Source organism: Anabas testudineus, chromosome 5, assembly GCF_900324465.2.
Source record: "Anabas testudineus chromosome 5, fAnaTes1.2, whole genome shotgun sequence".
NCBI lineage: Eukaryota > Metazoa > Chordata > Actinopteri > Anabantiformes > Anabantidae > Anabas > Anabas testudineus.
This window is the reverse complement of record NC_046614.1, coordinates 23,775,032-23,798,782: the sequence shown is the minus strand read 5'-3', so window position 1 is coordinate 23,798,782 and position 23,751 is coordinate 23,775,032. Positions and strand designations below refer to the sequence as shown.

Genomic DNA, 23,751 nt, shown 5'->3' with positions numbered 1-23,751 from the left:
CTTTTGGATAATTTCTCTCTGTAGCCGTCTCTTTTTCCTAAATGACACTCGGTGGACCAATTGTTCCCTCACCTCTCTAACACTGTGTGTGCGGGTGTGACCTCCGTACTCCTTCCGTCCCTGTCTGTCACAGATTTCAAATGAGCCACTCTCTCTTCACTTCATCCCTGCTGATCATACTCTCCAAGTCCGTGACATTGCTTTGCTTCAGCGAGCTTGTCGACACACACAAACAAAACACACCCTTGACATTTTGCCATCCTGCCTCTTCCTTCATCTTTGTGTCTCCTTCCCTTCTCCTTCATCTTTCTCCTCTCCTCCCTATTCCTCTTTGTTCTTCTGTCTTTTTTTCTTCTACCTCAAACTCAATATTCACTGAACAAATGTCAATAGGGGCTGTGATCCTTGTCTCTATAAATATCAACTTTTAACTTTAGCATTACTTCTCTAAAGTGCATCTACATCATCCTCTGGTCTCCTCTCTTCACTTCTTCTCCCCTACCCCTCCTCTCCTCCTTATAAATTAATATTATGCTATGTGAAGGATGATAATGTAAGTGTTAGCTAATATGTTACCCTATAAAGATGGTCTTTTAATTCACCCACTGTACATAAATCCTTCCTTACTGTCTTTTTTTCTAGCATTTCCTTTTCTCCTCTCCTCTTTATAGGAGGCAGATGCTAATGTGAGTGTTGGCTAATATGCAGCTCTCTATAAAGACTTAATTCACCTGAGGGTTATATACTACATCCCAGCTCCTTCTCTCCTCTGCCCATCTCGACCATTTCTTGTAAACTACATCTTTATGTGAAGGATGGTAATGTGAGTGTTGGCTAATGTGTTGCTCTATAAAGATGGATTTTTAATTCACCTGCTGGGTATATACTGATTTGGCTGACACCACTGCTCCACCATTCTGCCATCAAAGCAGTTTAGATGCAGTGAAGAGAGTGCATCCTTACTGCGTGAATCACCACGAGAATCGAATGACTCAGAATTCAGTTTTTGTAGATAGAAGTGTTAAATATCACTTTGAATCTTCAAACACATTGTGTTTAAAATCAAATGACAGATCTCCCACATGTCGAGCTCACTTCTTGTTACCATGACCCGTCATTAGGAGCAGATCTCATCATCCCTGCATATCCTCACCCAACCTTCACATACTGTTCCCTCTGCTTTCTGCCCCCTTCCACCAACATGCAACTTTCTAACAAGAGCAATCTGAATTCTCCTTCAGAGACACTTGTGACTGACCTTTACAGGGGACAGCTATGCTTGCCATATTTTCTATTTGCATTCCTGCACCAGAGGGTTTAATTTTGAGTCTTTCCTTTCGTGTGCTTTGTGCCAACTCTCTTCTGAATGATATTCTTATCTCCTGAGACCACATCAAAGTGTCTGGACATACGGAGGTACGGACCACATCTGGAAATGGTACTTTTCCAACAGCATCAACCCCCATATCCCCGGTGTGACCTTTGTGAGTCACACCAGGGATATTCCTGCCTTGTTTCCCTTTTCTCCCTCTGCCACCACACCACACTTGTTTTTTTTGACATCTGGAATTAAAGTATTTTGTCATGTGTTCTGAAGTCCAGGAACATATCTGAGCTCTGATCACCAATTGCTGTTTTAAAATATTGTGTTGATAGTTATTAAAGTTAAACTTGGAGGTCGCTGTGGAGTGCAGTAGATACTTTTGTTAAACTTTTCAAGACGTGTGTGTATGGTCCATCTGAGTTGAAGTACATAGATAGGTTGATCGAGTCGTAGTATGATGCCTCTGGCCCTGTGGGGTATTGGTCTGAGTGACTGCAGTGATCATTAAGATGCATAAAGGTTCATTTGCTCTCAGAACAGGTTCTGTAAAGTAGCGTCATATTCTGTCTTTTATCCCAGGTTAACTAACCCACTGCGGAAAATGTAAAAATCCAAATTTTGCTGCTCTTTATTCTGTAGATGCTTCATGAATGTGTGAGTAGATTTGACGCAGAGTTTCCATTCAGCAAGACACAATTTGCCTCTTCTTTCTCCCTTTGCTCTGCTTCTTCCTGATTTTCTTTTGGGTCCATTCACACCTTCTTGCTGCTCTCTGACAAAAACCTATGTGCCAAACATCTTGAAGCAGAACAGCATCTTTTCATCACGATGCTGCATGGTGTAAAGGACGCTTTCACTTGTCAAGGAGCATTTTTCAACCATACTAAGAGCAATTGCACCATTCACATGGTGGTGCAAAGTGGCTAGTTCTGCTGGTAAAAGCTTCCAGTTTAGTAGTTAAGTGAAGAGTTGCCAATGCTTCCATGCAGCACAGATGGAAACACTTTTTTTTTTTTTCATTTCACAAGCAGGGGGTAGATCATTCCTGCTTGCTCAGTAGGAATTAAAAATAAATTGCTTCCCGTCACTTCCTGTTTGTTAAACCTTTTCTAACGCAACATATTCTTTCTTGTTAGTCATTAAATCATAGCAGCGTCAAAATGTTGTTACTGTAGGGAACTGTGCTGCACTTGTATTTAAGGTTATTTAATGGTTTCTGTAGCTGTGCCAGTGAAAATGTCCTGTGTTTTTCTATAATCACTTATTATATAAAATAACTTTACTCCTTATGCATTTTTTTTGCAAAGCCTCGAGATCAAGGCAACTAAAATCTCTTTACAAAGGAACACACAAGTCAACTTTCATGTATCCTACTTATGAGAGAAGACGACGTGAACAAAGTACAAACCTCATATCAGATAAAACTGCTTCTTCTGGTGCTTACATTTCCTTAAAAGAAATTCTCTTGGCCTCTTCTGCTTTTGTGCTTCCTATTTTTTCAGCTTCTTTTCTCTGAGCATCTTTATCCTTGTTCTCTCTTTTGCCATCGTGCTGCTGCATGTAAAACCCGCTGTCCTTCTGTGAATTGTTCTTGCCCCTTTGAATTTCAGTGTCGGTGTATTTCAGTCTCTGAATGCCTGTCATGTCCCTGTCCTCAGACCTGTGTCCTTTCAATCTTTGCTGGATTCTTCTTCCTTCTTTTAAGGTCATTCTACATGTTTTTCACTTCTCCCCAATCCCATATTTTCTCATTCACATGCTGAGACTGACAACCACCCACAGAGTGCCTCGTACTTTCTTGTGAATCCCTCTTTTTGATTTTTACAGAGATGTCTTGTCACTCTTTCCGTGTTGCCTCGTTGAGACTGTTATGGCTTTGCAATGTTGAAATCCTTTTTGGAGTGTCGCTTTTTAATAACTGAAGCATGTCAGTTTGAGGGACATGTGCCACTTGGTAGAATTTCCATTGATTGAAATGCATAACATGGTTATTGTTTGAAGGTTACTGCACTGGGTTCAACCTTAAACTCACTTATAAAATACATTTTCATTAAGTTAAATCCAAAGTGGGGAAGAATGGTGTTTTACAAATAACACTTACAACCTTTCCTAGTTAAGTTGTCCCTGTACAGCTCAGTGGATTTGTCATTTCACAATCGATCATTGTTTCAGGTCAACTTTTCAGGCCATCGTCAGCACCACGTCCTAAAACCAATACTTCCAATTCTATATCGTGTCACACTAAATGCTCTCATTGATTCAAATACCAATAACAATCTTTGGGCTCTGTGGGTCTAAACAATGACAAGCTAAACAACTAGAATAACAATATAAAACCACATAGTTCTGCACTGGGTTCAGAAATGGATCATTTGAGGGATGTAATTTTCATCCATTCAAAAATCACAATTGCATTTTTCTTTTTAGGTTGTCAATAGATGTTAGATGAAGTGACAATGCAGCTCTACAGAGTACTTTTCAGAGGTCTGTCTGTCGATGAGTTAATCGATAAATAGCATCGGACTTTATAAAATGACGGATAGACTTTTGTGTTAGTACATGATTAAAGGTGACAGCGTACCCTCTCTAGCAGATCTGCTGCATTTCCCATTAGCACAGAGGCTGCATTGATTCATACTTCATACTTTCAAAGGATTTTTATTTTGGTATCTTTGTACATGTGTGTCTGTGTGACTCTAGTGCCTTAGACACACACACACACACACCCACACACACACACACACACACACACAGATGCACACTACTTCTCAACATTATGAAGTCATCTTAAAAAGGAGGCATAGCTGTCTCGCTCCTAAGTTGCCAGACCTTCTATTTAAAACAGAAAATTTTTCCGTTGACTCCACCTCCATCATCTGACACAACTCATTTCACGTTGGGTGAGAAATTTCAAACATTATCCAGTTACTGTGTTGTTGTAATGTATTTTATCCTAGATTTCATCTGCCTGTAATTTTTCATGGTCAGAAGAGGTTTTCTAATTCAAATATAGAGCCCTGGAGAAATGCAAATCAGCTACAGTGATGATTAAACGTCCTTCTCTCCATCAGTAAATCACTGACTTACCTGTGAGCAAGGCACATAAAGCTGTGAAGCAGCTCAGCACCAACAGGTGCAGTGCTGAAAACATACAGTAGAGAGTATGAGATTAGGGAAAACGTCTTCAAACAGCAAATGACTGGTTCCTAGAATTATTTCTAGAATATGTGTGTTCTCTGTGTTTGAATATGAATTTGTGTTGAAGCATTTTTCAGCATCAGATCAGTCACAATAAAACTTCATAAGAACACACTGTGAATATTAGATCACCCAACAATGACCATGGAAATTCAACAGACCTGACTAACTTCAAAACTATTCCTTTAAAAGAGTTGTGTTATAGCCTTATCGACATAGAGAGACAACAACTGTGTGGGTAAATAATTTATTAAGATTTATAAAGTAGATAATTCACAGTTTGACAGGACACTACACCACGAGGCCTAACATTAACACACTCTCTATTAACTTGCCTGCTACCAATAAAAACACACCTGCAGAAATGTACCCAGACACAAAACAACACTTCAAATCTTCCTAGTAACAGGCCTCTATTCTGGGGGTGTGTTACGTGCTTGTTATGGTGGAACAGAAGGGAGCAGAGGGGTGTGAAGTTTGTCTGTCTGAGAAATGAGGTGAGAACTGCTTAAAAACCAGCGTCAGACATGACAACATGAAGTGAGTCACAGTATTCAGCACAAATGAGCATATTGACACACAGAAATTAACCTAGAAACTTTATTTGCAAGCCAAAGTGAAGGGTAGGACAGAAATGTGAATTAATGCAGGATAAAAAAAACGGAACAAAAACAAAAACATACAGTCACGAGCGCACACACACTCACATTTCCATGCATACACACTTTACGCTCTCGCAGCAATGTGGTGGTTGTAATCAACGCTTGAGAGAGCTGTGAGCAGGCAGGATGAGTAACGCCAGGGGTGAGAGAGAGAGTGTGTGTGTGTGTGTGTGTGAAAGAGATTTGTGCTGATGAATTTCAGGGGAATTTAAAAACTTGCAACGAAATTATCTTAGATGGAAAAAACTAACTCCAAAACCAAAACAGACAATACACTTAGGAGTCATGAGGCCACACGACTTCCCATAATCCTCTGGGGTTCTTCTGTCAGCTGGGCCATGCATGTGTGTCTTTGGCTTTCTCAGTTTCTGCCCTCTCCCACTTTCTTCTGAGACCTCTTGCAAGAAAATACCATGAATTGTCTATAATAAGCTACCATAACCCACAGGGTCGTAACACACTCACGTAGAATAATGTTATAACAACACACAGAGTCCTACATACATACACACACACACACGCTGCAACAATCTGAGGAGGCAATATGGCCACAACACACATGCAGACACACACACACTGAGCCAGTGAAGCAGAGTTTGAAGAGGAGAGCACAAAAGAAATAGAGGCTCTTTTATTAGAAGAAAATGTTTCCCATTTTGCCCACAAATACACACACACACAGACACGCACACACACACACACACACACGCACACACACACACACACACACAGACACACACACACACACACACACACACACACACACTGCTGCAGGACTGTCTTTTGTTGCAAAGCCATCAGGATCCAATTTCTCCTCCTGGGTAGGAGGCAGTATACAGCCACTAGATAGCTAACACACACACACACACACACACACACACACACGTAAAGTCTAAATGTCCCTCATCTTCCTTCAAACCAGAAACATCAATAAGAGCTTTATAACGATGAGTTCAACACACACAAACACAGCCACACTCTTATACAGGAATCATTTTAAGAAGCAAGATGAGAAGGCCGCAACAGGCGTCCACACACTCACATGAAAGCACACACTGATAAGAGTTCAGTAATGGTACCACTGGTTCCCTCGGTGGAGAAATAACAAGGTCTCAGAGACGGGAGAAGGAGAATCATAGTTTGTGTCTTTAATTGACCCGCACAATTACTAGATGTGACGGATGAATACACCGGCACAGTCTCTGGCGCTCTCCTTTTGTAAGCAGACTCTTTCTCTCTCGCCCCATCTACCCTCTCTGTGGGGTGAGACTGCACTCATCACTTGTTGGGTGCAGTAAACAGAGCCACTCACTTTGGCATCGGCCTCCTTCTTACAAGTCGGTAGCAGCTTGTGAGTGGATGCTGTGTCCGTTGCAACATTCAGATGCCCCCACAACAACTTACTGAAAATGAACACACAACTGTGCTGATTAGTTGTGCACATATTACACACAATGATGAAAGGAGTCTCTCCTCCGACACTGCACACACACACACACACACACACACAGCAAGACTCCCTTCTACTAACAACTGCAGTAGTTGGTCAAGAGGGATGGCCGAGTGGATGCTGTGTGTGTGTGTGTGTGTGTGTGTGGTATCCAAAAGGCAGACAGGATGAAACCCATTAAGCTGAACAGGTCTGGCTTTAATTGGTGCTCTTTGGTAAGTGGCCAGTGGGGGCCGATTTGCATTGTTTCCAGGGCAACAAGCTTGTTTCTTTATATCTTAGCACAGTGGCAGGGAGCACGGGAGACGGGGAAGAATAGTGGGAGGGAAAGGCGGTGGAGAAAGAGTGTGGCCAGAGGGAAGAACGTAAGGAGCAAGAGAACGGCGGGGTGCAGGTGCTTATAGATGAGAGGGGAGGGGGGGAAGAAACTATACTGGAAGAAGATAGAAGAAGAAGTCGATGAGTAGAAGAGGGCATCGTAAAAAGAAGAACGTTAAAAGGTCGGATTAACGGAGAGAAGTTTTACCTGCTAATGACTGGGGGTGTTGGCTGTGACGGAGAATGCGGCAGCAGCTTCGATTTCCTGCGACTCTGCTCTTTCTTGTTGGAGCAGTGGAGGAGAACAGAGTGGATTAGAGCTGAAAGCTGCGTTTTCTGACACAGAAAGTCAACAGCAGCACACACTGAATTTGACAAGTGAAGGCCAATTTTCATCACCTCACTCAGTGTGAATGTTTGATTTGCTGTGTGTGTGTGTGTGTGTGTGTGTGTGTGTGTGTGTGTGTATGCTATTGGAAAACATTCTTAGACAGACTAGTCTCTAAATCCTTGAATGAAGCTGCTGAGGACAAACTTTAGATATCAAACAAACTAGAAATACAAAGAAATGAAAGAGCTTCATAAAGCTACAAGTATTGTTTAGGAATATAACTAAAGAACTTTTAGATAAAGTTATGACAGATTTTTATGTGCTAATGATATTTCTACATTCTCTTTCTTGTGATTCAGACAAAAATCAATGTGTTGAAGATTGTTGAAATCATAATAGAAAAAAACTATAAGAAAAAAGAAAATATAGTTTGACCTTTGACATCATCTAACCGTCTAATCACTGACTAAACAGTCTGTCACATTTAACACATTAGGTGAACAGACAGTAGGATTCCCGTTAGTGTCATATCTGAAATTCCTGTGTAATAACTTTGTGATAAACTGATATTTTCTTTGGTTATTTATTTATTTTTCCTGACAGTTTCCCCCGTGTATGTTTTTTCATATTTTAAATATATTTTTCAAAAGCAGATAGAAAATGAATGTCATGTTTCTAGGTAGATAAAGTCTGTGTGTTTATTTGGATTTCACTGATGGGATGTAATGCTTTGCATTTAATGAGCATCATACAGTAGCTGTGGTGAAACCTGAAAACCATTTTTAAAGTGGTTTTAATGGGATTAACTGGTGTTAAATGGTCTTTATGGGCACTCTCTTGTTACACCTATATAAGACATTTGAAGATACTTGGATACTTTACCTCTCGTCCTTTTCTCAACTTTGGAAGTTTAATGAAGAATGGTTGATTAAAGTCACACAAAGGTAGTTTAGTACAGTTTCCTGTCGAGTGCTGCAGTTACGGACATTTCACAGTTAATGGAGATGTGAGAGCATCCGCAGGTCTGAAGCTTTGTTGTTGAATGGTCTGTGCAGTTGTTCTTCTGGGGTCATTGGCTCTCTGACTACTTTCCAGTTTGAGTCAATTGAATGTGAAAGAGACAATCCAATTTCAAGCTGGAGGTGCAGAGATGTTATGACAGAGGAAAGGGTCCACTCCAGGAGATTTTAAAGCCCTTCTGTCTCACTGTGGGATCAAAGGGGGCTATACGTGGCACTTTACAATATTGGATATTGTTTGAACTTAGTTCAATGTAGAGTCTCTCAATCTGAAAAATGTTGGCTATTAAACAGTTCCTTAGAGTCCTGGTCTGAGGTCTAAGAGGGAACACAGAGCTCTCTAGTATTGGACAATTTGACACAGACTCATGCCGAATCACAAAAGTGTTTCTTTTTATGCAAATGACTAGTTAACAGTGAATATCCAGAGATTTGGACGCCTTGGTATACCTTAAAAATCCTATCATGCACTTTGAGTGGCAAGTAGACCACTGAGATAGAAATGGTGGAGCCCCAGCTCCATACACATTGTCAACCAAGTCTCATAATCACCTAGTTAATTCAAACAAGTCAACCATCACATTTAATCACTCTCAGTGAGGCGGTCTAATCTGACAAGCTCTCACTGTCACTCAAGGTGCTTACATGCCACACACCACTGTGTCTGACTGCTCATATTCATGTTTCCCCCACCACCCGAAGCCCTTTCTCTTCTACATTCTGTTCAAAATGCTTCTTTCTGTCTTACTTTAGTGTTTGAATCACAAAAGAAACACAGCATTTAATCCGCCACCTGGATTTTACGGTTGTTGGGTGATTAATTAGTTGAGGTGAAATCTACTCATGTTCAGAGAAGATAAAGATAAAAGAACACAACTGCAGAATTGAAGTAAACATGAGGCAGCAGAAGACGAGGTCTTTCAGTTTAAAGTGAAAACTATTTAAGTAGTTTTAAAACTTGGAGAGAACTTTGGGAGAACAAAAGCAGCAGCGATGGTCATTCACATATTGTAGCAGCAAACCCACTCGTGTTCCTTAGACATGACCTCTCTCATAAACAAGTTGATTGCAGCTATCTTAACACCGACACATCACTCTCATTAGCACCACGATGACAGAAATAAGTGTTCTGAAAGGCTCAAAACACGAAGTAGAAAAAGGAGATCAAACAATGACACTAACAATAATGAGAACAGCAGAGGCTCCATCGCTTGTTTCTGCAGTGGCAGGTCAAGGTAGTAACGAGCAGCTGTGGTGATTGAGAGTTTGCCGTGCTGTTGATTGGCGCTTAAAGAGGGTTTGCTCGATGGTGTCAGTGAGCGAGGGACATTTGAGGAGAGTGAGTAGAGAGAGAATAATAAAAGAGGATGCAATAAATGATCATGGAAATAATAAGCAGGAAGGAGTGATATTTAAGTAGATGACTGAAAACTCCAGTAGAAGAACATCTGGCTGCTAACATGCCATACTTCACACATGCACAATCATCCTCCAGTGAAGTGGACCTAAAAGAAATCAGCTCGGGTGACGAGTAAGTATTATTGGAAATTTCAAGCTGCTTTAATTTTGTGGTTCTCACATTCCAGGCAGTCCACATGATGCAGACAAATATCTTTAAACCTTTATCATGCTCAGCACTGTGTTCAAGCCGTGGTCAGGGTCATGCTGGGGAGTCCCAGCGGGGGGCAGGTGGGTTGGGGCACACAGCCGATAAAGGAAGAGAAAAGAACAGAGAGAGGAAAAGTAGACTGCAGGCTCTTTCCCCCCAATTCACAGCTGGAGATGCTGCAGGAAGCTCCAGCAATATTCAGGAGAAACACTCGATGGCTGCACGAGGTTCGGATTTACCTCTGTTGTAATTGTACTGTAGTAGTAGTTTTGTCATTGCTGGAGCCAGATGATTAAGGAAGTGACGCAGACCAACCCAAGGCCTCGGGAAACTGCAAGGAGGCAAGTCCACCAGAGGATCATCACCTTTATTTAGGCTGGCGAGTAGCCCCCATATGCAGAAGAGAACATCTTCAGGCCTCCTGGCCTTCAATATGGACTGGGAAACCATGATGCTAACATCATCCTCATCCAAGCAGGTACTGATCACTAAACTTAGGGTTCCCTGGGAGGACTGCACTGAGGAGCGAGAACTCTTGAGCCAAGAATCAGGAATAAATGGAACAGGGGCAGCTTATTAAGGCCGGGTGTCTGGTTCCCCTGCTGATCACTTGTGAAGTCTACACGATGCTCAACATCTTGAAGGAGGAAGACCTTCAAGTCCATTTTGGAAGCTGTGGAGCGAGCTCCTGATCAGGAGGGGGTGACCTGTAGGATGCTGCTGCTGGGACACATGTTGGGGTCGAATCAGTTCTGACTGTTGCCAAAGCAAAGTGTGAAAAACCTGAAGCACCTAAGTAAACATCTTAGAAAGTGTGTTTGAATCGAACAAAAGGATTCTACATTCACTGACGGGTGTAGATTCATAAAAAACAGAGAGGTCAACATTTTGGAGGTCAGAACTCCCCCCACCCTCAGCCCCGTTTATCCCAGTGTGATTTATCAGTGTGACAACAAATTCTTAGTAATATTGTCAAACTGTTTGCAGTATATTACAAGAAGCTGTAAGAAACTCATCAAAATAATAGAGGGAAATTATTCGGCTGCTTACTCGCTCTTCCCTTCTCCCCCCAATCGAACGCCCACTGCTTCAATCTCTGGGCTAATAAATGTGCACACAAGGGGGTTTGCCAACACACACACACTAACAACCATACGCGCACTGTGGTAGCGGTGGCATGCTGGAATTCATGCTGTCTGATCCCCGGAGAGAGCAGTCATTACTGCATGGCAGTTTTCAGAAGCAGAAAAGTCACATACACACATAATAAAGGCACACACAAACTTCATCTTCCTCGCCGCTGCTTGAAAAGCAAACAATCCAGGCTGCACACAAACACACACTCACTTCAAGGCAAGGCAAAGTGATGGGCTGAATATTTCTGTGATATTGTGTATACAGTGTGTGTGTGTGTGTGTGCGTTTGTGTGTGATTGATTCAGAGGCGGAAGGCTGATTGCTTTCTCAACTTCCACATCCCATCAGAAAGGCCAGTAATAAGAACCAAGCTATCTTCATGGGGGAGTGCTTGTTGTTTGTGTGTGCGTTGGAAGTCGGCGTATGTTGATTACTGTCGATTTACTGGGCTCTTGCGACTGTGTGTGTTTGTGTGTTTATTTGAGGCTGTCCTTCCCTCTGTTCTGTCTGCTCACACACAGAATTCATTTTCTTTGGTAACCCTTTGCATGTGTGCAAACTCAGCTGTGCTTGAACTGACTGAGAGTCTTGGTTCTAGCAGAGAGAGAGGAGGAAGTGCATGAAGCTTTACAGAGCTCTGTCAGCATCTGCTAATTTAAAATTGGTTGTAAGTGGTCTGTATCATGCTCCTTAACTTTGATTAATCTTAATGATGCAGTATTAAGATCATTCCAGTAGGCTGATGCCCTTATGCACTGGTTTAATGACACTACTTTAATATTAAAGTACACATTGTTTTCCCAGTTTGGTGAGGCAGACCTGCACAGAGCCCTGACTTCAATCCCCATCTAATGTGATGAATTGAAATGTGGAGTGCAAGCCAAGCCTTAACTGCCTCACTAGCTATCAGTATAGGACACCAAAGGACACTGACAATGGCGGTCGCAATGGTGCAGTTGTGACTAACATGCTGACAAAGCATCAGTATCTGATGCCCTGGGACTGAGAACAGGCTTTTTTTAGTCAGATAAAGACTTTTAAAATGGTGTAGAAGTAAATATCTGCAAAGGAAAGTAATGAGAAAGAGATAAGACAAAAACAACAAATATTAGGGATAAAACTAAAGTAGAAGAAAGTTAAAAGCAGGAGTGTTTGTCAGGCAGTTACTCTAGGTCCACACACACACACACACACACACACACACACACACACACACAAATAGACAGCCATACAGGCAGATGATCAATGCACCATTAGTTTTGTGGCACACACGCCCTGCTCAGGTAATCTGGCCAACATTAGTGGCGTGCTCCATGCTCGACTGGCTCCGTCATTCTAATTACTGTGAGCTTGTAGCTGGATGCACACTCTCACCAGTAAAGAGGAAGTGAATGGGATTCACTCACCAGAGCAGATAACAAGAGCCAATAAAGGACAGATTGTGTGTGTGTGTGTGTGTGTGAATTTGTGTTCATGTATTGTATATCAGTGCACAAATGTGTGTGTTTGTGTGTGTACGCTGAGCTCATTAAGGATAGCCAGCAGACTTCAGTGACCTCTGTGTTCTTTGTCCACTTTCTAAGCACTGATGAGAGCTGGGGGGGAGGTGAGAAGGCCGTAGAGAGGCATGTAAATTAGAGGGAAAAGGAGCCGGAACAAGATGATTAGAGAAAGAAAAACACGGGAAATGAAGAGAACAAGGGGATAAAATGAAATAAAAAAACAAATGCATAAGTGAGGAAGAAGTTTGAACGAGGCAGAAAACACACAACAGAGAGACACTGGAAGAGACACGGGAGGACAGAGAGAGCTTCAGATGGAGAGTTAAGGAGAATAATGCAGGAGACACAGGGAGAGATTGACATTATTACTGCCTCAGCCGTCGCTGCTATCTGCATCTGCTCGTCTTGTGTTTGCTTTGGCAGGAAGTGCCTCTGTATTCCTCAGCAGTAAAACACTCTTTGAAACAAACTGAACGAAAAGAGTTTGTCATTATAAAATTTGTTAAACGAATTCTTTGCCAGGCCAAAAATCAATCTTGTGTTTTGTTTTTTGTTTTTTTCTTCTTCTGTCATTTGAGATGAGGTGCGTGATAATCTGAGTGGGCCCGCTTCTTTTTTCTTTATTTTTCAGTGAGGCAGCGGCTCAGCTGGGATAAAAGCTGCACTGATGAGAGCTTTGTTGAGCTTTTATGAAAGCTCACCCACTGCCTCATAAAGGCTTTCAAAATTATAAACGTGTCATATTCATTTACCAGCGGGGACAACAGAGGTCAGAATTAGCATTTAGGGTGGACTGTTTGAAAGTGGATCAACAGTCCATCGAGTTAGAATTTCTACAGCACCGTTGTCCTGTAGATCATGTTTGATACGAGTGGATTTGTGGAAAGTTTTTCTATTTCTTAACTGTTCTCTCTGTCTGTTTTGTGTTATCTACATATTGTTTTTCTTTTTTGCTTCCTCCTGCTGAGTTTATCTAGGTCCTTCTCACACCTTGTGCCACATGTTGGTGCTTGCCATAACATATCAGGAGTGCAGGCACCAAATAACATGATTACCTTATGACGAAGCTTTGTTGGTTCTGCTGCACCTGGGATGTTTTCTTTGGACACTGAGTTATGTATCGTCACTTATTTAAACTTTATATATTTACCATCAGAATCTTGGTAATGAGATAAAGTCTTTTAATGAACTTGAATACCTACATGTTGGTATAACTGGCCACTATCCCAACAGTTATGCAGCAGTTGGAGGTGAATATCATCACTACTGTGACGGCTCCAACATTAGGTGCACATATGTGGACCAAGCTGCATATATACAGTTTAAAACAAGTTGCTGCACTGTCGAATATATCTAAGAAATATATCAATGTGATTTAATACATTTATACTCCTTAAGTCAACGACTGTGGATTTTGCCCCCACCACTTCCACTGAAATGGATTTAAGGACGTCACCTCTCAGTGGTCAGTGGAAAATATGACATCAAGTGAATCCTCCGCTAGTTAACACAGAGAACTCGGCTGTTTGGGTTTCAGTTTTCTGTGACATTTGCATGTTCCTTTTCCAAAGCTGATTATGGGATCACAAGCTCGGTTTCATTCGCTTCTCACACTTCTCCCTCTGTTTTTCTTGAAGAGAGGCAGGATTCAATAAATCCCATTCTTCTGTCTGTGTTCCCAACAGAGCAAAGCCATGCTGTGGGACGCCAGTCGATACTCCCCCATTAAGCTGGTGGACAAGACAAAAATCACTGACACTTAGCGCTTCCACATACACGCACACAAATAAAAACACAAAGACTTTAATCGTATTGCAACGCCTTGGTTTTAGACCCTGCAGTACACACATATATACAGGTATACAGAGGAATTCATGCACACACAGTCACACACAAAGACACAGTAGGTGTATGGTAAAATGCTTTCTCGATGCGGTGGCAGTGTTGTGACATTTGGAAAAGCGGTGTCTCAGCACAAAGCCAAACAAGTCCTCTCCCTCTTGTCTCTTCGATCTGCAGACGGACAAAGAAACAAAATAACTCGTTACAGCCTCTGCGACCTTAAACTTTGGCCTCAAAGGTTTTTCACTCTTTCTTTTTCTCACTCAACTATAACCATCAACTTTATTGTCTAGAAAATCCAATCGCATGTGTCTTTGTGTAGTAATTGAACTGAATAGATGATGAAGTGAAAGTAAAAGTTGCTATTTACTTTAATTTTATGTTGCCATCATTGCAATCACCATCATTGTGATCGTCAAATTATGTAGTCGTGTGTACATGTGTGGCGCTGGTGACAATTTGGGGAAGTGCTGAGGCAACATGGTGACAGGAGAGAAAGATTAGGGTCTGCAGTGACAGGAGTGGTTGGACTAATATGACAATGAGAATATGACAAGTGAATCAACATTAGAAGATTAATTGGTCTCCATGACAGATCATTTACTGACATTTATCACAAAGCTGCATGTTTCACTTTAAATGTTTAATTTCAGGAACGCGGCTCCGTAAGCCTGTTTTTAACTCTGCTGTATAGAGAGCAGGGCTGGATGTTATAGGATATTCTTCAACTTATTGAAGGAAACCTGTGTGTTGCACGGCCTGGAGCCAGAGCTGAATGTGTTGTCATGCTCATGTAAAGACAACTGTCCAATCCCGCTCTAATCCACTGAGAGGACACGTCGTCATATCTGATAACGACATCAACCACGTCAATACATTTCTCCTTTTTTACTCAGAATACTACTGAATAAATGACCTCAGCCTCAGCTGGAGTTTAGCTGTTAGTGGGATGTGAGCACGATATAGTTTAGTTTTTTTTTTGCACTTTATTAATTTCTATGTGTCTTTGCTAGTTTAACACGTTGTGACTATATACAATCTTTATCATATGACTTGTTTTCATTTTCAATGATGTGATGATGACGCTGCAGCAGGACAACAGAACAAAAGATCAACAGGAGGTGCCCTGATCATTTTGGTCTCTGTAAAAATGAATAAATTCCCCAAACTTTTTAAATGGCAACAGGACTCACAAATCAGTTTTTCTACTTTCAAACTCAGTCCTGAAAAACCCTGCGGGATCTTGCTTTAGTGATCAAGGCAGAAGGTTTAAAAAAAAAAAAGTAAAAAAATAGACCCATCCACAAAGCTAATTCACAACACAAGAGGTGTCATCACAGTATGATGAAAATCTCTTGAGTTCTGAAGTAAAAGACATTTTCTTTTATAATTTAATCTGACTGTTATGGATATAATTGGCTGAGTGGCATCATTGTAACGGGCAGCTCCATTCATGCTCTTATTCTAGGCCCTTGATGATTTTCCTCTGCTTTCCCGGCCACAATGACATTTTTTATCTAAAGATGAATACATCCAGCGCCTCCCTCCATCACTCAGTCTCCAGCTCCATCTCTCTCTCTTTCCGGGTCGCTGCCTATATCTCTCTGTCTGTCACTCTGTCATTCTCAGCCAATTACTGGCTGGCTTCAGGTGTTTAACCCCAGGCCTCACCATCAATTGGCTCATTATATCGCTGCTTTAAATCTTTCTCTCGTCCCCTCTGGATCTCTGTTTCTGTCTATTCCTCTTCGCCACGTCTTTGCTTTTTTCTTTTTATGTCAGATTTGTTTTTGACTTTCCATTTACCTCGTGTATTTCCGATTTCCTTTTATCTTCACTTATGTTCCTCTCCCTCTGTCCGTCGTCTTCTTTTCTCTTTCAATTTTAATTTGGCCTTTCTCTCTCATCTTTTGCTTTCTCGTCTTTATTTCTCCAAATGTGACTTTCTCATCTTCAGCAACCCTCCATCTCTCTCTTCACCTCTCTCTCCACAGTATCCCTTCCTCTCCACCCTCTCTGCCCCCCTCATTCTGCAAATTACTACAACTCAATTGTGCCTTCCCTGCCTGTAGGCCGTGATGATATTAATAAAGCAGGATTTGAAATAGATTTCCTTTCTGCTCCATTTTGAATTACATTACTGCGTGGTTTTGGCTCCAAGCGCTTTTCTTCTTGCCACTGATAGTATCACAGTATACATTCCCTGTGTATCCATCCTGTTAAAGGACTCCAGAGCTAATCATGGAAGATGCTATCTGGAAGTTAGGACCTGGCAACTGCACATCTTTCTTGTTAGTTCAAAAGGTTTCAGCGTTCATTTAAGTACCTTCGTCTGCCTCAAGCTACTTGGCTGAATGGTGAAACATTTAACTGTTCCAGATAAGCTCACCTGGATGACTGAGAATGCTCATTGCCATGGAAGATGTTGTAGCACTGCAGCTGTTCTGTAACATGACAGCTTATCTCCCCCTGAAGACAACATTATGTGCTCACTTACCCCATTTTAGAAAACCTAGAGGTCAGTTTTAGCTAGAGAACACTAGTTTTAAAGCAGAGAGGGATTCATTGTCTTGCAGTGATAGCATGCCCCCCCGTCCATGTGCTTCATTACAATCCATCCAGCCCTTCATGCACGCTGTACACTGAAAAACAACATTTTCCAGCAGTTAATGGCACCTGGAAGCCTCAGTGAGAGCTCACAAGAAGTGCATTAATGTATTGATTTACAGTCACACATAGAGATGTTCTATATACTTTAAATAAGATATTAGATTTTCAACTAAAAATAGTAAAGTATATCAAAGTTCTTGTTTGTAGGGTGGTAGAAGAAGGTCTGTAGTGTGCACCTGAAGAAAAAGATGTGATCATAATACATATGATTGACAGGTGATATGTCTAAAGTGCAGTGTGAAACCACAGCACAATTCTTTGTAGTAACAAAGAATTTAAATTTACATTTAGTCATTTAGCAGATGCTTTTATCCAAAGCAACCTACATGTGAAGAACAAGGTACAAGTCAAAGGCAGAGTAAGCATAAGGGGGTCTGGCCTAAAATAGTCTGAAATACAAAGCCCTGGTCTCCCACATAGAGCAAGTAAAAACCTAACTAAGTTGTGTCATAAAAGTCAAATAATTTTTCTTTCTTCCTTTCTTAAAAGTTCCAGTTTTCTTTTGGTGAACTGAAAAATCTTAGAAAACTGACTTTGTGCCCAAAAGTTTGAAGGAACTCTGCCATTAAGTCAGATGTTGTGAGTTATGTCTTTACTCTCAGTAGTTGGTTCCATGCAGGGAGACGTAATTAAAATCCACTAAAAAGCATCTGTTACTAGTCGATTTAATCCAATTTATCTAAGTCACAAAGCTACAGGGTGTCGTCTTGTCTGCTTTTGCTTTAGTGTGTATTTGTTGGAGATGAATTTGGTGGGACTTTGTGTGTTTGGAGTTATTTGATTGTGTTTTCCTGTGCACTTATTTATTACATGTGACTGTTGATGTGGGCTATAGATCAGTATAGAGATGGTGTTCTTTAAAAAAGAACAATGTAGTGTAGAACGTCTGTGTGTGTGGAAGCAATGAGTCGATTTAATGATGTTCTTAAAGTGGTCATGAACAAATGGCTGATCATTTGATAAGGACGCAGCTGAAGTGCTTCAGTCATGAATTATCACATACTGGGCTGAGTCTGAGATGGTCTTGAAGGGCTTTGGTATAGTATAAAGTATATGTATGTTCATACTATGTGCTTCAGTTTGACATTTGCAAAAAACATTTCACACAAACGTGAAGAACATGCAAGCTTTTGGTAAATCCAATATTAAAAGCCTTCATAAGGATTTTTGTCTGATCTTGCTTGTTTGCCTCAGGGTCATTGTCATTAGAGAGTTTGCTTGTTTTGTGTGTGTCTTCTTTCTTTAGATTTAAAGTCAACCTCTGCATCATATTAACAGTCACACAGTAAATGCTAAATATAGTGTATAGCATGCTTAGGGAGGCATGTGTATCTATAAGTGTGTGCTGTAGTGATCAGAGCTGTTGGGACCTCTGGTATTAATTGTATTTCTAGCCTTTGGCTAGTGTAGCTTTAGATATCATTTTATATCATTTCCCTATGCACGCTTGTGCACATACACAGCCTGGAACACAAGGTTGTCCCTGCTGTGTTTCTCCCAGAGGGAAACGCTCTGTGTCTTCACCCTGACACGGACTCTTCTTTTACTCATTTCTTTTATGTCTTTGTGAAAACAGAAAACAAAGAAAAAATCAAAAAGAACGCCCAAAAAAGTAGACGGGCCACGGAGAGTGAAGGAGCAGCAGGGTTCTATTTTGATGCCGCATTTGCAAAGACCAGCATGAATCGTTAGGTCATGTCAGCCAATCATGGCATATTGAGGAGCACCTGGTATTTTTATTCACACTCTTAGATAAAAGGTTTCACACAGTTTTATCCTGTATGGCTATTGCTGCACTGCATACAAACAGTACATCATATCACATAAGTGAATTTTTGCCCTGACAGTTTGTGCCACAAGTGGTTTGTCATTGTGTTTATCTTAGGCTTATGAAATAAGTCATGTAAAAAAACATGTGTCTGCTGTGTTTTTATGCACATTTCCCCCTACAAACTCCCACTGTTTGTCTCTGGAGCTGATGGGAGACAAAGCATGAAGACAGATTACGAGTACTTAGTGCTGCAACACTAGCTTGTCACCAGTGCACATTCCCAAACGTCTCCCATCGAATCTAAACCTTGAGCTTGGTTGTGTTGGAAGTTTCTTTTGTAAAAAGAAGTTTTTCTTCTCCACTCTAAGCTTGTGGTTTTGACCTTATTATTTAATGTGCTATAATTTTTCGTGTTATATAAATAACGTTCCATTGAATAGTATTTTATACGGGCCTCCATTCTTTCTATGCATGTAATGTGCTGCAAAGAAATGACTGTAGCCCACTAGTCCATGGGTAAAGGGTTTGATTGAACTGAAATGTCGGCGTGGTGATGAGTCATTATCCCACCAGGATGTCATATTACGTGTCTCGTAATTTTTATAATGGTAACACCATTTACAATGGTGCATAATCAAAAATGGTTTACCAAATGGATTAGAGATTACAGAACAGTCTCCAGGGGAAATAATATTAGCTTCTTTAAGTAAGTACTTTCCTGAGCTCCATAGAGGATTTTTAAACATCATACAAATTGAAAATTCTGAAAGAAAAGTTGGCTCAAGGCACAAAATTTTACCACCAGACATGTTTTAGCTGTTTGCCACATTCCAGCAAATTCAAGACAAATGTCCCTTAGAAGAACTTTAACTTGATGAAGATACATACAAAGGTTGTGATTGAGCAAAAACTAGGAAGGAAATGAGAGGAATTGGTGTGGAGATGAAGAAAGTAGTGATAAGAGAGCATTATGAGGCTGACGGGAAAGAACAAAGAGGGATGAAGAAGTGGAGAAAGAGAAATGAGAGAAAACAGTATGGGGGGGGGCAATTAAGTCTAAAGCTGAAATTAACAATTAACAATGGCAAAGTAAAACATAAAAATAGAAATATGGGAAAGGAATAATACAAAACAAAAGAAACAGAAGAGCAGCAAAGACGAGGATGGGGTGTGTAGGGAGGCAGAAAGATTGATTTCCACTCCTCCTTTTCCACCTCTCCTCGCTTCTCCCTGGAACAGCTCCCTAAAGTCTTTGGATTAATGGCTCCATTTCTGCTGCTCATTCATCAGATTCAGGAAGACATCCCAAAACACAATGCCTCACTAGGCTCCTGCCTGAACTAGATATCTACCTGCCAAAAACATCTAAGGCCCTTAAGTACTTTCAAAAGCAGGCAAAACAACTTTGTTTCAGGTCAAATCAGCAGAGAATTATGGCAGCGCTCTCCACCAGCACATATGCTTGTTAGCCCCCATTGTGTAGATGATCACAGACAGTTAGCCTGGAGTTGCAGAAAAGTCAATCCCAATGCTAAAGACCAGAATTAGGTTATTATATATTTAATGTGGGTGTTATTAAATGGAGCCACCATGCATGTTGGGATTAGCTTTTATTTTCATCTTCTACTCTTTGATTGTGTTTTCAGAGTGTACTTGAGTTCATTTCCAATCCATTTATCAGATACCGTTAGATACACCTACAGCACAATGTCAGCACATACAGACTGTGTGATGCCCCCCTCACTTGACAGGTGGTCTCAGTACTGTGCTGATGAACAGTCTGCTGTGTACGGCCGTCAAGTGCTATTTCGGTTCATATTGTTGTGTAAGGGTGGGCTAACAAGTGACTAGCTCTCTGTGCACTGGTGTCCTTATTAATGTACTTATCACGGGACACTTGTATCCTCTGGTTCACCACAGGGAAAGGGAGAATACATGTGACCACAGCATGCTTCACTTTCTGGCCTTGTCACAATTTGTGCCATCTAAAATGCCCTTTCACAGTGTGTGATAGCTAACGTGCCAACCCATGACCCATCCTGATTAATGAGGGTAGAAGTTTTACCCAGTGCCCGTGCGCCTCTGGAGCTGTGTCTTCATCTATGCATGCAAAACTGACTCTCTTTTCTTTCCACCTGCCCATCAGTGTATTTACCCATCCACCAGTCTGTCATCCATACATTTGGGGCTCAATTCGCTTCATCTTCCTCTTACTACAGTAGTCTCTTCGTCCTCATTCCACTATCTGTCTTTGATATACAAGTGAGTTTAGAGAGCAGAATGGATGCAAAGAATAGATGCAGAAAAGGAACATTTAGAACGCTTGTTGATGGGGGTAAAGCGAGGAGGCGAGATGAGGAAGACAGAATAAATCAGATGGATCATGTGGCAAATCTGGCATTTGTCACGACCAAGGGCAGCCTGGGAGACACCATCGCTGACTTAACGACATAAACACAGTGATAATTCAAATAACCTCTCCTGCTCTCTTCCACCCAGTCTCTCGCTCAGCATCTCTCTTCATATGAGTTGACTCAACTCATCTTTATGTCTCTTCTGCAGTCTGCTATAGTATGTTTGCTGTTAACCTCTATCTACAAATGCAGTAAACACTGTAGTTTTTTTTATATGCATGTTAGAATGGCTGAAAGTTAAGTTGAAAGTTGTCAAATCAAACGTTCACTATGATTAAAACTTAGGTCAATGACTCTATGTTATACAACACGGTATTTATTCAAGCTTTAAACTTAGTTTTATTGTGATTAGTGGAATATCGGTTCTGTCTCTTTTTAATTTTGTTGAATTTACCTCCCCCAGCCCCCTCTCCAGTGCTTTCCTAAATAGCAATCTGTTTAGAGGAGCTCCAACTGAGCGCTAGCCAGATTATCTGAAAGATTAGCTGCCATCATACCCAACTGTAAGACTACGGGATTAAGTGGGCGCTACTTTTGGTGATGCTTGGCAAGGGGGATTTGGCTGGCTGTTATCTGTTGTTTTTGGCCTAGTCCTCTTCAGACTTCTGCACATAAATGTGATTTAGCTAACGTGGTTTGAGTCGATGCAGACGTGAGTCATTGCACCGGGAGAAACTTTGATCTATTGCTATTCTTGGGGAAAACTGGTTATTGCATTCTCTCTTCTCAGCTCGGTGATGAGTGATTATGTCTCTGTAATTGAGAAATTACAGTGTGTGTGTGTTCATCAGCTTAAACATGCATAATTACAGGTTGAGTCATATTTGTTATCTAGAGTGACTCTGTAAACAAAATTGAAACCTAAGATTTTACCTCCCATTGAGACGACTTTTGCTAAATTATTTGCACCTCTGATCAGGTTGGGAGCAAACTTCCTGTTAGGGGGGTGCTTGAGCTACCCGAGCATACACATGTCAGATGATTTACACTTTGTAAACCAACCTACTCCAAACACATCATTGTCATTCTAACTAAAGGTAATTTTCTCTCCTGGCCCAGTCCACGCCATCTCAGCCTTCAGTCACGTCAGTAATCGACTGGCTTCAGGCCGATCTGCCAACCGCTTTTCCAGAAAGTCCATAACAAAGTTTGTGAAATGAGTTCCTGCCTCTGAGACAAACAAGTAAACAAGTAATTATAAAAAAACAAAATGTAATTATATTCGCTGTTGGAAATGAGAGCATATCTTAAGTGTTTTTCAGAATCAATAGATTATTCTTTTATTAATTTATATTTCTTTGCAGCCCGAGCTGCATGATGACCTCAAGAATTATTCTTTAATAAAACGGGGAAAACAAGCTGAGGCGATCTGCATCAGTCTCAGTCGGATGCAGTAAAGTTCTATTTTTCTGGCGACAATATTTGGGCCGTGTGAAAGCATATCACCTGCTGTGCTGACCTGAGGATTGGGTTATACATTACTCCCCCCCGCAGCTTTCTTGGCTGCCAAATGTCAGTCTGTCGCAGTCTTATCCAAGAAAGGTAGATTACTTTATAGGCTTTGTTCTTTTAAGCAGAAACACAGACTCTTTAAACCCTACAGCACCTCAGGGAGTCTAAAGTCTGCAGCCAAGCTCACAAACACATACAGTACAACCTCTCAATGCAGTGTACACATGCACTAAAACACAAAAGGAGCAGATTTCACAGAGTATGAGTATCTGCAGACACACACACCAACAACAGCATCACTTGTCTCCAAACTACTGGATAAGCCTGCTAGTTATCCATGGTATTGTTGTCTTATCTTGTCTTATTAGGCTAATCTTACATTTAGGGTAAGTAGCTTGTTTGAACAATCTTATAAGGCACTCTAATATCTTCATATATAATCTGTAGGGGTTAAAGCAAGGGTTAGGTCTCCTTAAAAGTCACAAGCTTGATTAATTATTATGAGATGCATCCAGTTGTTCTGCGTTTCCAAATGATACCAGCAAATTACAATTACTTATTTGACATGAATTACTTTTGAAGATCAGGTTGTTGATTTGTGAGTGAAATGTGAAATTACAGAAAGTTAGAAATGATTCTAAATATTAATGTTTAAAATGAGATTAAATAACAAAAGCATGTTTCAAATCACATGTTTCACAGATAATTTAGACGATTTATCAGCAGAATTTGACTAGAAAGTCAGTCTTGCCCAAGGTTTCATCTTCAATTCTTGAGAACAACAGAATCCTCTCACATGTCACTAATTCATTAGCAGAGCTGCTTTTCCAACAGTGATCACATATAATGAATGAGTTTGTACTTTACTGCCAAAGCTCATTTCTCTTATGTAGGTGTCTCGACCACACACACACTGAGAGGAAAGTTTTCATTTTCATTGTAAGAGTACAGTTAATATAGCTTCTCTAATTATGCAGTGACCTGTTTCGGTTGCCATCGTTAGCTGATAGAAACTAATTAAGCAGGTTTGAACAAGCTTGTTACTGTGCAGTC

At 40.9% G+C, this 23,751-nt stretch overlaps 1 protein-coding gene across 1 annotated transcript in view; it reads left to right on the top strand.

Moving 5' to 3' along the window:
- ptprt (protein tyrosine phosphatase receptor type T) overlaps positions 1–23,751 on the top strand; it is a 236,773-nt gene that overhangs the window by 86,340 nt on the left and 126,682 nt on the right. The gene's annotated exons all lie outside the window — the stretch shown is intronic.